This window comes from Panthera leo, chromosome C1, assembly GCF_018350215.1.
Source record: "Panthera leo isolate Ple1 chromosome C1, P.leo_Ple1_pat1.1, whole genome shotgun sequence".
NCBI lineage: Eukaryota > Metazoa > Chordata > Mammalia > Carnivora > Felidae > Panthera > Panthera leo.
The window spans coordinates 88,138,952-88,155,254 of record NC_056686.1 but is presented as its reverse complement, the minus strand read 5'-3'; positions in this window follow the sequence as shown (position 1 = coordinate 88,155,254).

Below are 16,303 nucleotides of genomic sequence, written 5' to 3'. Positions count from 1 at the left end.
AAATTTTTTAAAACAGGTCAAGTGATTAAAAAAAATTTAAGGAATGCTGAAAAATGACTAAAAAGCTTACAGCTATTCCAGAAGTATTTACTCAGAAAAAAATTCCTCCTGCAATAGATAAAAAATTAGTCTGTGATATTCTAGCCTAGAGGTATTCCCATCTCAGTGAAACACAGTTTTACTTGTTGCAGGTGGTGGATTAATACCAAGGTGGCTAGAAGAACAAGGAGAAATTCAATGGGAATATCTCTTGGAAGCAAGAGAGCCAGAGAAGAACTGAGATGATAAACTCTTCACATATCCTTCACTGGCTGCTAACCTATGAATATGCAAGAGACCCTGGAGCGCTCAATGAAAACTGAAAGCCTGGGGAGACTGAATTTACCGCATTTTTGCACATAATCCTCAATTCACATAGAGCTGGAGTGATAGAAGTGAAAACTTACTGGCTGGAGGTGTCTGAAGATGACCTCTTTTGGAGTCATTGACTAATGTCTAAACTAGGAAGACACAGGAAGATCACAAGGAAATCGAGCCAAAACAAAAAAAGACAAAACAAAACAAAACAACTCTGCCGAGACATCAGGAGCTGCATACCACATGAAGAATATTTTACGATGTGAGGTATAGGTGAGATAATTGACTACTAAAACAAACAGCCTCCAGAGAACAAAAGAGAGTCCAGAATAGCCACAGTGTATTATCTACTATATATAGTTAACAACCAAATTGTTCTTTAAAAACTAGACAAAGAGGGGTGCCTGGGTGGCTCAGTCAGTTAGGCGTCTGACTTCAGCTCAGGTCATGATCCCATGGTTTGTGGGTTTGAGCCCCACATTGGGCTCTGTGCTAACAGCTCAGAGCCAGGAGCCTGCTTCAGATTCTGTGTGTGTCTCTCTCTCTGCTCCTCCCCGGCTCACACTCTGTCTCTCTCTCTCAAAAATAAATAAACATTAAAAAAAATTAAGTAAAAAAAAAAACTAGACAAAAAAATAGGAAACTGTGAGAAATAGTCAGGATTTTAAAATAGCCAATACAGAAACTGACTTAAAGTGGGTTCTGATGTTAATAAAGACTTTGAGGCAAATTATATATATATATATATATATATATATATATATATATATACACACACACATATACACACACACATATATATAATGTATATATAATATATATGTATATATATTATACATACTATTATAAATATAATATGTATATTATATATATATATATATATATTTTTTTTTTTTTTTTTTGAGGTGATTGTTCTATATTTCCCTCCTTACCACAAATCAAAGTTTCATGTGTATCCATCTTTTGGTAACATGGTTTTAAAGCTATAATGAGGGGCACCTGGGTGACTCAGTTAGTTGAGCATCTGATTCTTGATATCAGCTCAGGTAATGATCAGGGTCATGGGATTTTATATATATATATATATATATATATATATATATATATACACACATATATATATATACACACACACACATATATATGTGTGTGTGTGTGAATCAAAGAACTAAAAGAATGCATATTCAATTAAATAAGTATTACATTATTTATTTCAAGTAAATAAAAGAAAATATGCTAAGTATAATCAAAACAATCATACAAATAAGGAATCTCAATAGAGGCCTGGAAATTGTAAAAAAAAAAGGGGAAAACACTTAATAGAAATACTAGGACTGAAACGTATAACAGGTAAAATTAAAATTTCTCTGTTCAACGGCAAATTTGAGATGTCAGAGAAAAAATTGGTGAACTTTGAGATAAAGCCATAGAACTGTTCAAATCTGAACCATAAAGAGGAAAAAAGATTGAAAATAACAGCTATTTGGAAGTATGTGGGACAATAGCAAGTATTCTAACACATGTGTAATTGGACTTTCAGGAAAAAAATAAAAATATAAAGGCGTAGAAATATATTTGAAGGAATAGTCGCTCCAAACTATCAAAATATGTCAAGAAATATTAATTTCCACATTCAACAATCTTATGAATCTTCAGTTAGTATAAATACAAAGAGAACCACACTTAGATACCCAAGAGTCAAACAGCTGAAAGCCAAAAACAGAGAAGTCTTGAAAGTATGTATCATGTATATTAAAATGATATAGTTAAGGTCAGAGGAGCCAAGATGGCAGAACAGCATAGAAGTTTTTTGTGTGTCTCGTGCCCATGAAATACAGCCAGACCATCCTGCACAACCTAGAAACCTAGTAAACCATCCTGCACACCTAGAAAACAGATTGGAAGATTAACACAACAATCTGCACACCCTGAACAAAAGAATTCAGCAGGTACGTGGCACAGAGAGATGAACTTGGGGAGTGAGAAACAGCGGCTGGCAGGGAGCCACTTGTGCAGGTGGAGAGAGGATGGAGACTGGGGGGTGGGGGAGAATACGGGAAAAGCACCCCTCCCCAAACAGTTGGAGAGAAAGTGGAAAATTGGAAACAGCCGCAGGGACTAAACCTAAAAGGGAGAAAGGAGAAAGGAGAGGGTTTAAATTCCATTAAGACTGTAAACAAGGGGAGCACAGTCTGCAACTCTGCAGCTCAATACCTGGTGGTGCTCTGGTGGGAAGGCTGAATTCCCGGGAACAGAGTGGGGTCCAGGAGGTTCTTGGGCCACATGGGGAAAAGCGGTTCCACTGCTGGAAGGACATTTGGTGGAGACTCTTGAGGCCCCCTGGTCCCAGCAGACCCCAGAGAACAACCACATTCGCTGGTGCTGGAACAAGGTCCTTAAGGGAGAAGCCTGGTGCCAGATGTGTGTTGTGGTTTCCCATAATCCCTGAAACTCTGCTGCTACACTATATTGACTATATTTTTCTGGGGTGGGCTGGCACCTGGCCATAGTCTTGGGGCACTGGCAAGGGTCCAGCAAGCATTCCTGGGTGCAGCCAACATTGGCCATTGTTCAGTGAGACCCTCCTACAGAGGGGCAGAAAAGGTCAAAGCCGCAGTCCTTCAGAAGTAAGGGGCCGGGGAGAACAGCCACATCTGAGACAAAACTCAGGGGAGAGGTACTGCCTGGGGCTTGGTCACTGACAGTGAAAAAGCGGGGAGTGGATGAAAGCTAAAGAAAGAGGACAGGTGCACAATTGCTGATCAGGGAGAACAGAGTTCTGATACCAGAGACTGGGTAGCTGGGTGATGCCATTTTCACGGCTCCTGCGCATGCACATACGGACCTACTAACCCCACAACTATCCACCCCAATAGGCTAGCAGCACCATCTAGTGGAGAACAGAGCCATTACACTGAGCCCAACTGGGCCAACCTCGCTCTTCAAAAACACAAGTTTCACCACCTGCTTAGTTTGTGCACTATAAAGCGCTTCATAGTCTGACTACTAGGGGAAATCAGTAATTTCAGTCCTAATCAATCTGATAGCAGGCCCATCTATTCAATTTTCTTTCTTTTTTTTCTCTTTTTCTTGAATACAGAAAGAAAAAATTCATTTTTATTTTCAATTTTTATTAAATATACTTTTCTTTAATTTTTTACTGTATTTTTTGGTGTAAATTTTCCAAATTCTATTTTACTTCCATCATTTTATTTTAGTCTACTACAATGTATCACTTTTTCAATTTTTCAACGATTTCCTTTTTTTCTTTTTTCTCTTTTTCGTTTCTTTTCTTGAATACAGAAAAAAATCATTTTTATTTTTATTAAAAATATTTTTCTTTAATTTTTTTCCAGTATATTCTTTACTTTTGTGTAATTTTTTTATTCTATTTTACTCCCATGATGTCATTTTAGTTGACTTCAGTGTATTCATTTGTTCAAATTCTCAAATTATTTCCTTATACCCACAACCCCGCTTGTTTTTTTTTCTTGTCTGTCAAACCACTTTCACCACCCAGACAAAACACATGTAGGATCTAGATCTAGCATCATTTATTCGATTTGTGTGTGTGTGTGTTTAATTTTTTAATTTTTTTTAATTTTGATTTTTTTAATTTTAATTTTTCTACCTCATTAATTCCTTTTCTCCCTTCAAAATGACAAAATGAAGGAATTCACCCCAAGAGAAAGATCACGAAGAAACGACAGCAGGGATTTATCTGACACAGATACAGGCAAGATGTCTGAACCAGAATTTAGAATCATGATAATAAGAATACTAGCTGGAGTCGAAAATACATTAGAATCCCTTTCTGCAGAGATAAAAAAAGTAAAAAATGGCCACAATTAAATTACAAATGCTATAACTGAATTGCAATTATGGATGGATGCAGTGGCAGCAAGGATGGATGAGGCAGAACAGAGTATCAGCGATATAGAGGAGAATAACGAAGCAGAAAAAAAGGAGAGATTAAGGCAAAAGAGCACAATTTAAGAATTAGAGAAACCAGCGACTCATTAAAAAGGAGCATCACAAACATATGGGTCACATAAGAGGAAGAGAGAGAAATAGGGGTAGAAGGGTTATGTGAGCAAATCATAGTGGAAAACTTTCCTAACCTGGGGAAAGACACAGACATCAAAATCCAGGAAGCACAGAGAACCCCCATTAGATTCAACAAAAACCGACCATCAGCAAGGCACATCATAGTCAAATTCACAAAACACTCAGGCAAGGAGAGAATCATGAAAGCAACAAGGGAAAAAAAGTCCCTACCCTACAAGGGAAAACAGATCACATTTGCAGCAGACCTATCCACAGAAACTTGGCAGGCCAGAAAGGAGTGGCAGGATATATTCAGTGTGCTGAATCAGAAAAATATGCAGCCAAAAATTCTTTATCCAGCAAGGCTGTCATTCAAAATAGAAGGAGAGATAAAAAGTTTCCCAGACAAAAATTAAAGGAGTTTGTGACCACTAAACCAGCCCTGCAAGAAATTTTAAGGGGGACTCACTGAGGGGAGAAAAGATGAATGAATATATATATACCAAAAGCAACAAAGATTAGAAAGGACCAGAGAACACCACCAGAAACTCCAACACTACAAACATCATAATGGCAATAAATTCATAACTTTCACTACTCACTCTAAACGTCAATGGACCCAACGCTCCAATGAAAGACATAGGGTAACAGAATGGATAAGAAAACAAGACCCATCTATATGCTGTTTACAAGAGACCCACTTTAGACCTAAAGACACCTTCAGATTGAAAATAAGGGGATGGAGAACCATCTATCATGCTAATGGTCAACTAAAGAAAGCTGGAGTAGACATACTTATGTCAGACAATCTAGACTTTAAAAGAAAGACTGTATCAAGAGATCCAGATGGGCATTATATCATAATCAAGGGGTCTATCCACCAAGAAGACCTAACAATTGTAAACATTTATGTGCCAAATGTGGCAGCATCCAAATATGTAAATCAACTAATCACAAACATAAAGAAAATCATCGCTAGTAATACCATAATAGTAGGAGACTTCAACACCCCACTCACAGCAAGGGACAGATCATCTAATCAAAAAATCAACAAGGAAACAATGGCTTTGAATGACATACTGCACCAGATGGACTTAACAGATACATTCAGAACATTTCATCCTAAAGCAGCAGAACATACATTCTTCTCCAGTGCACATGGAACGTTCTCCAGAATAGACCATATACTGGGACACAAATCAGCCCTAAGTAAGTAGAAAAAGATTGAGATCATACCATGCATATTTTCAGACCACAATGCTATGAAACTTGAAATCAACCACAAGAAAAAATTTGGAAAGGTAACAAATACTTGGAGACTGAAGAACATCCTACTAAAGAATGAATGGGCTAACCAAGAAGTTAAAGAGGAAATTAAAAAGTATACGGAAGTCAATGAAAATGATAACACCATAACCCAAAACCTCTGGGATGCAGCAAAGGTGGTCATAAGAGGAAAGTATATAGCAATCCAGGCCTTCCTAAAAAGGAAGAAAAATCTGATACACAACCTAACCTTATGCCTCATGGAGCTGGAAAAAGAACTGCAAATAAAACCCAAAACCAGCAGAAGACAGGAAATAAAGATTAGAGCAGAAATTAATGCTATCAAAACAACAACAACAACAAAAAACAGTAGAACAGATCAATGAAACCAGAGCTGGCTCTTTGAAAGTATTAACAAAATTGATAAACCACTAGCCAGTTTGATGAAAAAGAAAAAGGAAAGGACCGAAATAAATAAAATCCAGAATGAAAGAGGAGAGATTACAACCAACACAGCAGAAATACAAACAATAATAAGAGACTATTATGAGCAATTATATGCCAATAAAATGGGCAATCTGGAAGAAATGGACAAATTCCTGGAAACATATACACTACCAAAACTGAAACAGGAAGAAATAGAAAATTTGAACAGACCCATAACCAGCAAGGAAATCGAATTAGTAATCAAAAATCTGCCTAAAAACAAGAGTCCAGGGCGAGATGGCTTTCCAGGGGAATTCAACCCAACGTTTAAGGAAGAATTAACACCTATTCTCTTGAAACTGTTCCAAAAAATAGAAACGAAAGGAAAACTTCCAAACTCTTTCTATGAAGCCAACATTACCTTGATTCCAAAACCAAACAGAGACCCCACAAAAAAGGAGAACTATAGACCAGTTTCCCTGATGAACATGGATGCAAAAATCCTCAACAAGATAGTAGCCAACTGGCTCCAACAATACATTAAAAAAATTATTCACCAGGACCAAGTGGGATTTATACCTGTGATGCAGGGCTGGTTCAATATCCGCAAAACGATTAACGTGATTCATCACATCAATAAAAGATAGGACAAGAACCATATGATCCTCTCAATAGGTGCAGAGAAAGATTTGACAAAATACAGCAAACTTTCTTGATAAAAACGCTCAAGAAAGTAGGGATAGAAGGAGCATACCTCAAGATCATAAAAGCCATATATGAATGACCCAACGTTAATATCACCCTCAATGGGGAAAAACTGAGAGCTTTCCCCCTAAGGTCAGGAATAAGACAGGGATGTCTACTCTCTCCACTGTTTTTCAACATAGTATTGGAAGTCTTAGCCTCTGTAATCAGACAACACAAAGAAATAAAAGGTATCCAAATCAGCCAGGAGGAGTTCAAACTTTCACTCTTTGCAGATGACATGATACTCTATATGGAAAACCCAAAAGATTCCACCAAAAAACTGCTAGAACTGATTCATGAATTCAGCAAAGTTGCAGGATATAAAATCAACGCACAGAAATTGGTTGCCTTCCTATACACCAACAATGAAGTGACAGAAAGAGAAATCAAGGAATTGATCCCATTTACAGCTCCACCAAAAATCATAAAATACCTAGGAATAAATCTAACCAAAGAGGTGAAATATCTATACACTGAAACTATAGAAAGCTTATGAAAGACATTGAAGAAGACACAAAAAAAATGGAAAAAGATTCCATGCTCCTGGATAGGAAGAACAAATATTGTTAAAATGTCAATACTACCCAAAGCAATCTACAATCCCTAATCTACAATCCCCAATCTACAATCAATGCAATTCCTATCAAAATAACACCAGCATTCTTCAGATAGCTAGAACAAATAATCCCAAAATTTGTATGGAACCAGAAAAGACCCCAAATAGCCAAAGCAATCTTGAAAAAGAAAACCAAAGCAGGAGGCATCACAATCCCAGACTTCAAGCTATACTACAAAGCTGTAATCATCAAGACAGTATGGTTCTGGTACAAGAACAGACACTCAGATCAATGGAACAGAATATAAAACCCAGAAATGAACCCACAAATGTATGGGCAACTAATCTTTGACAAAGCAGGAAAGAATATCCAATGGAATACAGTCTCTTCAGCAAGTGGTGCTGGGAAAACTGGACAGCAACATGCAGAAACATGAACCTGGACCACTTTCTTACACAAAAATAAACTCAAAGTGGATGAAAAACCTCAATGTAAGACAGGAAGGCATCAAAATCCTGAGGAGAAAGCAAAAACCTCTTTGATCATGGCTGCAGCAACTTCTTACTCAACACATCTCCGGAGGCAAGGAGACTCCATTTTGCCTGACTTGTCAAAATGAACTACTGGGACCTCATCAAAATAAAAAGCTTCTGCACAGCGAAGGAAACAATCAGCAAAACTAAAAGGCAACCGATAGAATGGGACAAGATATTTGCAAATGACATATCAGATAAAGGGTTAGTATCCAAAATCTATAAAGAACTGATCAAACTCAACACCCAAAAAACAAAGAATCCAGTGAAGAAATGGGCAAAAGACATGAATAGACACTTCTCCAAAGAAGACATCCAGATGGCCAACAGGCACATGAAAAATGCTCAACATCACTCATCATCAGGGAAATACAAATCAAAACCACAATGAGATACCACCTTACACTTGTCAGAATGGCTAACATTAACAACTCAGGCAACAACAAATGTTGGCAAGGATGCGGAGAAATAGGATCTCTTTTACATTGTTGGTGGGAATGCAAGCTGGTGCAGCCACTCTGGAAAACAGTATGGAGGTTCCTCAAAAAACTTAAAATAGAACTACCCTACGACCCAGCAATGGTACTACTAGGCATTTATCCAAGGGATACAGGTGTGCTGTTTCAAAGGGAAACGTGCACCCCATGTTTATAGCAGCACTATCAACAATAGCCAAAGTATGGAAAGAGCCCAAATGTCCATCGATGGATGAATGGATAAAGAATATGTGGTATAAAAATACAATGGAGTATTACTCAGCAATCAAAAAGAATGAAATCTTGCCATTTGCAACTATGTGGATGGAACTGGAGGGTATTATGCTAAGTGAAATTAGTCAGAGAAAGACAAATATCATATGACTTCACTCATATGAGGACTTTAAGAGATAAAACAGATGAACATAAGGGAAGGGAAACAAAAATAATATAAAAACAGGGAGGGGGACAAAACAGAAGAGACTCAAATGTGGAGAACAAACTGAGGGTTATGGGAGGGGTTGTGGGAGGGGGAATGGGCTAAATGGGTAAGGGGCACTAGGGAATCTACTCTTGAAATCATTGATGCACTATATGCTAACTAATTTGGATGTAAATGTAAAAAAATTAAAATTAAATTAAAACAATAATAAAAAAATGAGATTTATCAAAAAAATAAAAAATAAATAAAATGATATATTTAATGACTGACTTGTCATCAGGAACAAATGGAAGCAGAAAGACTTTGAAAAAACATATTTAAAATGTTTAGGGGAAAAAACTACCAAATAAGATTCAATATATACTGAAATTATGTTTTAAAAATGGATATAAAATAAAGGTATTTCCAATTAACAAAAATTGAAAAAATCAATAATAAAACAAGTGCACTATAAGAAATATTAAAAGAAGTCCATTAGATTGAAAGAAAATCTTATCAAATTGTAATTAAAATCCAAAGGAAGGGGTGATGAAGGCACTAGAAATATAAGGTAAATATAAGATAAATGAAAGATTTGTGTGTTTTTACTCTTAATTTTTTAATGGCATTTATTGCTAAAGTTATAACACCCTATTGTTATAACACCCTATTGTCAAAAATTATAACACCCTATTGTTGAGTTTGTAACATATGGATTTAATGCGTATGACAAAAATAGCATAACGGAGTAGGATAGAATACAAAATTTCTATATTTTACAAAGAGCAAGTCAGTACAAGCTTGAAGTGGTATTGATATACACTAAAATAATATTGTAAAGAAATTGATTGTGGTGGTAGTTAGATGACTGCATACATTTGCTAAAACTCAACTAACTGTACACTTCAACAAGGTAGATTGTATTGTATGTAAACTAACTCAGTGAAGCTTACTTAAAAAAAAAATAAAATCAAAACAAGCTTTCCCAGACGTTTCTACAAAACAGGTAGTCTTATTTAATTTATTTATTATTTATTTAGAGAGAGAGAGAGAATGGGTGGGGGAGAGGGGCAGAGAAAGAGGAACAGAGAATCCCAAGCAGCCTCTGTGCCACCAGTACAGAGCCAGACATGGGGCTCAGTCTCAGTAACTGTGAGATCATGACCTGAGTTGAAATCAAGAGTCTGACACTTAATCGACTGAGACACCCTGGTGCCCAGAAAGTCTTATTTGAATAAAAATAATCATAGGAACAACTAAAAACTTCCTACAGTCTGGAAATTTTTAGAAAGCTGTGAGTTAAACAATTTCAGAGCAGAAAAAAGAAAATGTCTTCTTTCCATACTGAACTGCATGCATACCAAGAAAGAGCAAGATGAAGAAAGAGCATTTTTAAAAAAATAATGGGTGGAATTTGATAATTCAATCTAGGCAAATAAAATATAACTTTAATTTTAATCAAAATAGCAGAATTCCTATTTATTCCTGAACACATGGTTTATGTGAAATATGATGGCAAAAGATTGTCAAAAGGCATCAAAAAAGTGACAATGTTAACGTTTTGACCTCTGCAATGGCACTAAAGATTTTAATTTGAAACTACAGCTTTCACTTCTAAATCTGAATTTAGCAACAGGACAAATTAAATAATTTAGCAAATGTGATTCTTTTTAAGTCAGCATTTCCCCAAAGCAGCACCCACAGCTTTGTTACAAGGAACCACCAAATGGTAAAAACGTCAAGTACTTTTTCCGTGAGTGCATCTTTCTTCAACCCAGTAGGTATTCATAGCACAAATTTTTTTTTCCAGAGGTATTTTATTGTTTTTCTACTTTTCATCAGGGTTAGGTTGCCATGGCAATAAAGTAGGCTTTCTTGCTAGATTTCACCTTTGCTGTCTTGCTTTATATGGTTCTCTCTCCTCAGAGCAAACATGGTGGATGCTGCACACATACAGATGTCTGATTTTGTATTTCCTTCTTGAGTGTGCTTGGCAGTTACTCTCCTGAGACAGCTGAAGCAGCACTTCACAAAATGGCATTCATCTTTCTCTCTAATGGCCACCATCATATGTCTCACTTGCTTTGTGATCTCTCTTTTAAGAAGGACACAGCACCTTTTAAAAGATTTTTTTTTCCCATTGAAAACATTGGACTTTTAACATTTCAATTAACTTGGTTGTCAGACCAACTCTAAATGCATGCCCTGTTTAAAGTTACCTATCATCAAGGTGTAAAAGAAAAAAAAACAGAAGAGCATATAGATTTACAATTATAGGTAAATTGATTTACTTGGTACATAAACACTTTAGCTTACAGTCTCCTCTTACTTATGTTTAGCAGTTATCAATCCTTCCAACTGTCTAAATGTAATTATTCCTGACAAAGGATGGATTAGTTTTTTAACTGAACTTGCCTGCCAAAAACAAATATTTTTTTTCTTTTCATATTACCTACACCTATTTATGATTTCTCAAGTTCCATTCTATCATATTTATTTGCATCTGATAGCCAGTGGTGCCCAATAGTATTTGTTCATCAGATTATTTTGGTTTGGAATTCCATTTAAAGGAAATATGTTAATTCTATTGCTTATAGTTCAAAAAATGACTTTTGCACATAATTTACAATAGATATTCCATGCATTTAAGCAAAGTTTGCAAGGCAAAGCTTGGCAATATTTTTTAAGATTTAATAATACTATTTTCTGATTATATTTAATTACAAGACTATAGTCAGCATTGTCTAGTTAGTAATTTCTACCACATTATTGCCATAGGTCTCACACATTAAATTTTTGTTTTTAAAAAGGTAGACATTTTCCCCCATCCAGGTGCATAGAACATATAACATTCTTTTGATATTTATAGATAATCAATATTATGCATTGTGGGACCACAGGGTTTTCTCTGCCTGTTATGATTTCCTTACCCTCCTTTATCTAGTTGCTCTGTGGAATCCCTCTATTTCTATTCCTGAAGCATCTCTCCATTATGATGCTCTAGGAAGAGTCCTCCAACCCAGCTCTAGGAAGAGTCCTCCAACCCAGGTTGGCCAAAAGTACTATCCCTCTGACCCCAATGATTGCTTCAGGGTTGACCATATTATCCCTTCAGAGGTAGGAAATTCTTAGGGGGAAAATCTCTTTCTGCAAAGAGAATATAGATATGAAGTACATGCAGTCTCAGCTTCCTCGCATGGAGTGCTTGTCTATAGGATGGTGCCAGATAGAGATGAACTGAACCACAAGGGCTAAAGACATAAAGACAGCTTTATGTATATCTGAAAGCAACGTCATACATGAGTATTTAAGTGACATGTCCTAATATAAGCCATTCTTCTCAAGTTCAGCTCAAATATCAGTTTTGCAGAGAGGACTTACTTTCTCACAGTAACTAAAGTACCATCTTCTTTAACAACCCACCAGTTAGTCTTTCACTGCCCACTTTCATAATAAAAATAACAATCTGTATTCTCTCATTTATGGTTTACAGTCTTTTTCTCTCATAATAATATAAGATCCATTATGGCAGAATCTTTGTGTTGTTCACTATAATAGCCCCAGAGCCTGGAACCATGACTGGCTTTCAATAAATAGTTGTTGAGTGGATGAATAAATGAATGAATGAATGAATGAATGAACCAATGAATGAATGTAGTTTGAGGAGAGTTTCTGTCACTAGAAACTGAAAGAACCTGAGTAATACATACATTATTTTTCCACTTTATGGAAATAACATAAAAATCTAGTATTAATGATTCTATTTTCTCAACTTTTTTTATAACTATCTTTTTTTTCACATTATGGTGACTTCTGTCTTATTTTAGTTTCTCAGATGGGTTTTCAAAATAGCCTATGAATACAATTTCTTGCTCCTTAGCCTAACCCTTTGTTTCAATCTAATGTCATCAGAGTGATATTGAGGAGAAAAAGATTATATTAAAGTACATTCTCTGAGTGTCAGCAAAGACCATCTAGTGTCAAGATGCCTCAGACAAGACCACCTTTCCCTAGCTTCGCATATCCATGGGGAGAAATTAAGAGGAATCCAAGAACTCCATGTACTCTAAATAAAACCTTCTTTCCTACAAATTCCACATACCCACTGGCAAGAGTGAACAAGAGACCATGGAACTCTATGATCCTTGCAAGATTCACTCCCTCCCAGCCAAAACACAGCTTCACTCCCTGCCCACCACCCCCCCCCCCCGCTTATTTGAGGCCACCATTTCATTTTGTAATTTATCCATTTCAAGTCAAGCATGACAAGATTTCCAGAACTCTTCATTTGTATTTCACTCTCTGGATTCTAAACAACATGATATCTATGTAGGCAGAGGGGCAACTCTCTCATCCCAATTCCACCCTCAACATTCTTGATTTCCTGATTTATTTTACTTAACATCTATATTATATATTCTCTTTCTCTATGAAAATGAATATAAAGTTATTTTTAATCTCTTCTCAATTTCTGTAATCCTGCTACTACCCTTCTATAGCAGGTATAGACACTGGTCTGAGACTTGGCCCGACAAGGTACTTCATCCTTCTTTGCATAAGAGATGGCCATGTGTGGCGTGTAGTATGATGGCCTCCAAAAAATGCCCATTTCCTAATTCCTGGAACCTGTGGATATATTATATAATGTAGCAAAGGGGAATTAAGGTAGCAGATATAGAGAGATTATCCTGGATTATCCAGGTGAGGCCAATGTAATCACAAGGGTCCTTAAATATGGAAGGAGACAGAAGCGTCAGTGATGCAATATGAGTAATACTCAACTAGCCATTACAAGCTTTGAAGATGAATAAAGGGGCCATGAGCCAAGAAATGCAGGTAGCCTCTGGAAGCTGGAAAAGTCAAGGGGATAGATTCTTCCCTAGAGCTTCCAGAAAGGAATGCAGCCCTGCTGACAGAGTAATCCTAGGCCACCACATGAAGAGAATTACAGTGGCGATGGAATTCAGTATTCCAAGAATCTAATCAATACAAGAAGGCACATCCAAGGGAGAAAGCTCTGGTGGCATTATTTCAATCCTGGACTTTTCAGTTATGTGAGTCAGAGCATTCTTTTTATCTTCAGCTGGTCTGAGTTAGATTTTTGTCACCGTTAGCAGAGAGAATCCTTAATTACCACCTTCCTTGACTGTGCCTTTACCTCCTGAAAAAGGTCTATACATATTTCAAAATTTAGTTCAACTCCCCTCACTTGGTAAGCATTCCCTGACTCTCACAAGTAGAATTTTTGCTACTTCTGTGCCTACTATAAAGTTACATTGCTAAACTTAATATATCTTATCATTATTTGACTGACATGGTGAACTAAGATTTTCCTTATGCCTTCCATGTCCTCACCCTGAGTCAGGAGAAAAGACTTGAAATTATTCTTAATCATAAAAATGTTTTCTAATAGGATAAATGCTGCTTTAACAATATAAGGCCAAAATAATGGTTCATATAAAGCCAAAGTCACATTAATCAGAGAAATATAAATTTTTTAGGGAAACAAAATGAGATATATGGGAAGGAATTCCATTCATCCTTAATTAGATATGTCTGATTTTTGATGGACCAGAGTGGAAGAAACTTTGATATAAAATCAAATAACTCATCTAGTCTTTCTTGTCCCCTCTACAAATCTCTCCACCCATGACATCATAGCTTAAAGCATGTCCATACACATGTACATGTACACACACACACACACACACACACACACACACATACACACACACATTACTGGATAAGCCAGTAGACTGAAGTAATCCCTCTCTGGAAGAATGTGGAAAAACATTGAGGTATTTCTTCCTTCAAGAGATTCCAGGGGGTGCCTCACTGGCTCAGCTGATAAAGCATGTGACTCTTGATCTCAGGGTCATGAGTTCAAGCCCTACATTGGTCATGGAGCCTACCTAAGGAAAAAAGGGAAAAAAAATATCTCAGTATATGACAGAGGGGCATGTATGCTAAGAGGGTAGTGATAGAGAAGGAAAGATTCAGTTTCCTGAGTGGTCTCTATATCAAGCCTTCTGTTGTCACCAGGGATAAGCGGTGATGCTTTGTGCCTTCTGCATTAAGAGAAAATAGAGAGTCTTGGGTATATGACACTCAATTCCCTACCACCTCTCATATATCCATTCTATATGTCATCACTCAATTCCCTACCACCTCTCATATATCCATTCTATATGTCATATATCTCATATATCCATAGTTTTTAAAAAATCATCCAAAATCCTAAATTCCTTTAATTAATAACTACTTAAGCCTTCAAAAATATCAGGAGCATATTAATTTCAGAAAAAATGAGCTTAAAACAATGTTAAATCAAGAGTGTTAAGTATATTCCCATGGTTATGCAACAGATCTCCAGAACTTTTCATCTTGCAAAACTGAAACCCTATATCCATTGAACAACAATTTCCATTTCCCCCTCCCTCCAGCCCCTGGAAATTACCATTCTACTTTCTCTTTCTCTCAGTCTGAGTACTTTAGATACCTTATATTTACGAATAAAAAATATATAATCTAATTTACATATGGAATCTAAAATAGTCAAACTCATAGAAACATAGAGTAGAATGGTGATTTCCAGGAGTTGGGGGAAAGGGGAAATGGAGAAGTTGGTCAAGGGGTGCAAAGTTTCAGTTATGCAAGATGAATAAGTTATGGAGACCTAATGTACAATAGTATGACTATAATTAGCAATACAATTTGCTGAGAGGGTAAATCTTAAGTATGCACATGCACACACATACACAAATGAAAAAGGTAATTATGTAAGATGATATATTAATTACCTTGATTGTGATTATTTCACGATGTATACATATATCAAATTATCCAGTTGTATACTTACTTATATGGAATTTTATTTTTAATTGTCAATTAAGCCTCAATAAAGCTGGAGGAGTAAAGGAGAGTAGTGGAAGAGACCAGAGCTCTTTTTCTCTTCACAATGTGAGGATGCAGCTGTCTATAAGCCAGGAAAAGAGCCATCACCAGGGAACTAAACAGACTGGTGTATTGATATTGAACTTTCAGCCTCTAAGACTATGAGAAATACATGTCTATTATAAATAAATAAACACACAAATAAATAAATTTTAAACACTGAAGTATGTTAGAAGGAGTAGAAGCCCTCGACCCTTGTAAAATCCATGAGTAGCAGCAGTACCACCATCACTGTAGAGTACAGGGTTTCAGCAGTGTCTGTACTTAGCTGACTGGAGAAAAAAGGTGCAGTGCATCTAACCTACTAATCAAGCTGGAGAAACATTCAGTTAAATGGGTCTTCCAACTCTTTTCCTGTCTATTCACAAAGAGTATTTATAGGTAGATGACAAGTTATGGAAAGGAAGACTCCTAACACCCAGGGACATTGGTTTACATCTATAACTCTCTTAAAGACTATAACCTCCTAGAGAGAGAGAGAGACAGAGACAGAGACAGAGACAGAGACAGAGAGTAAAA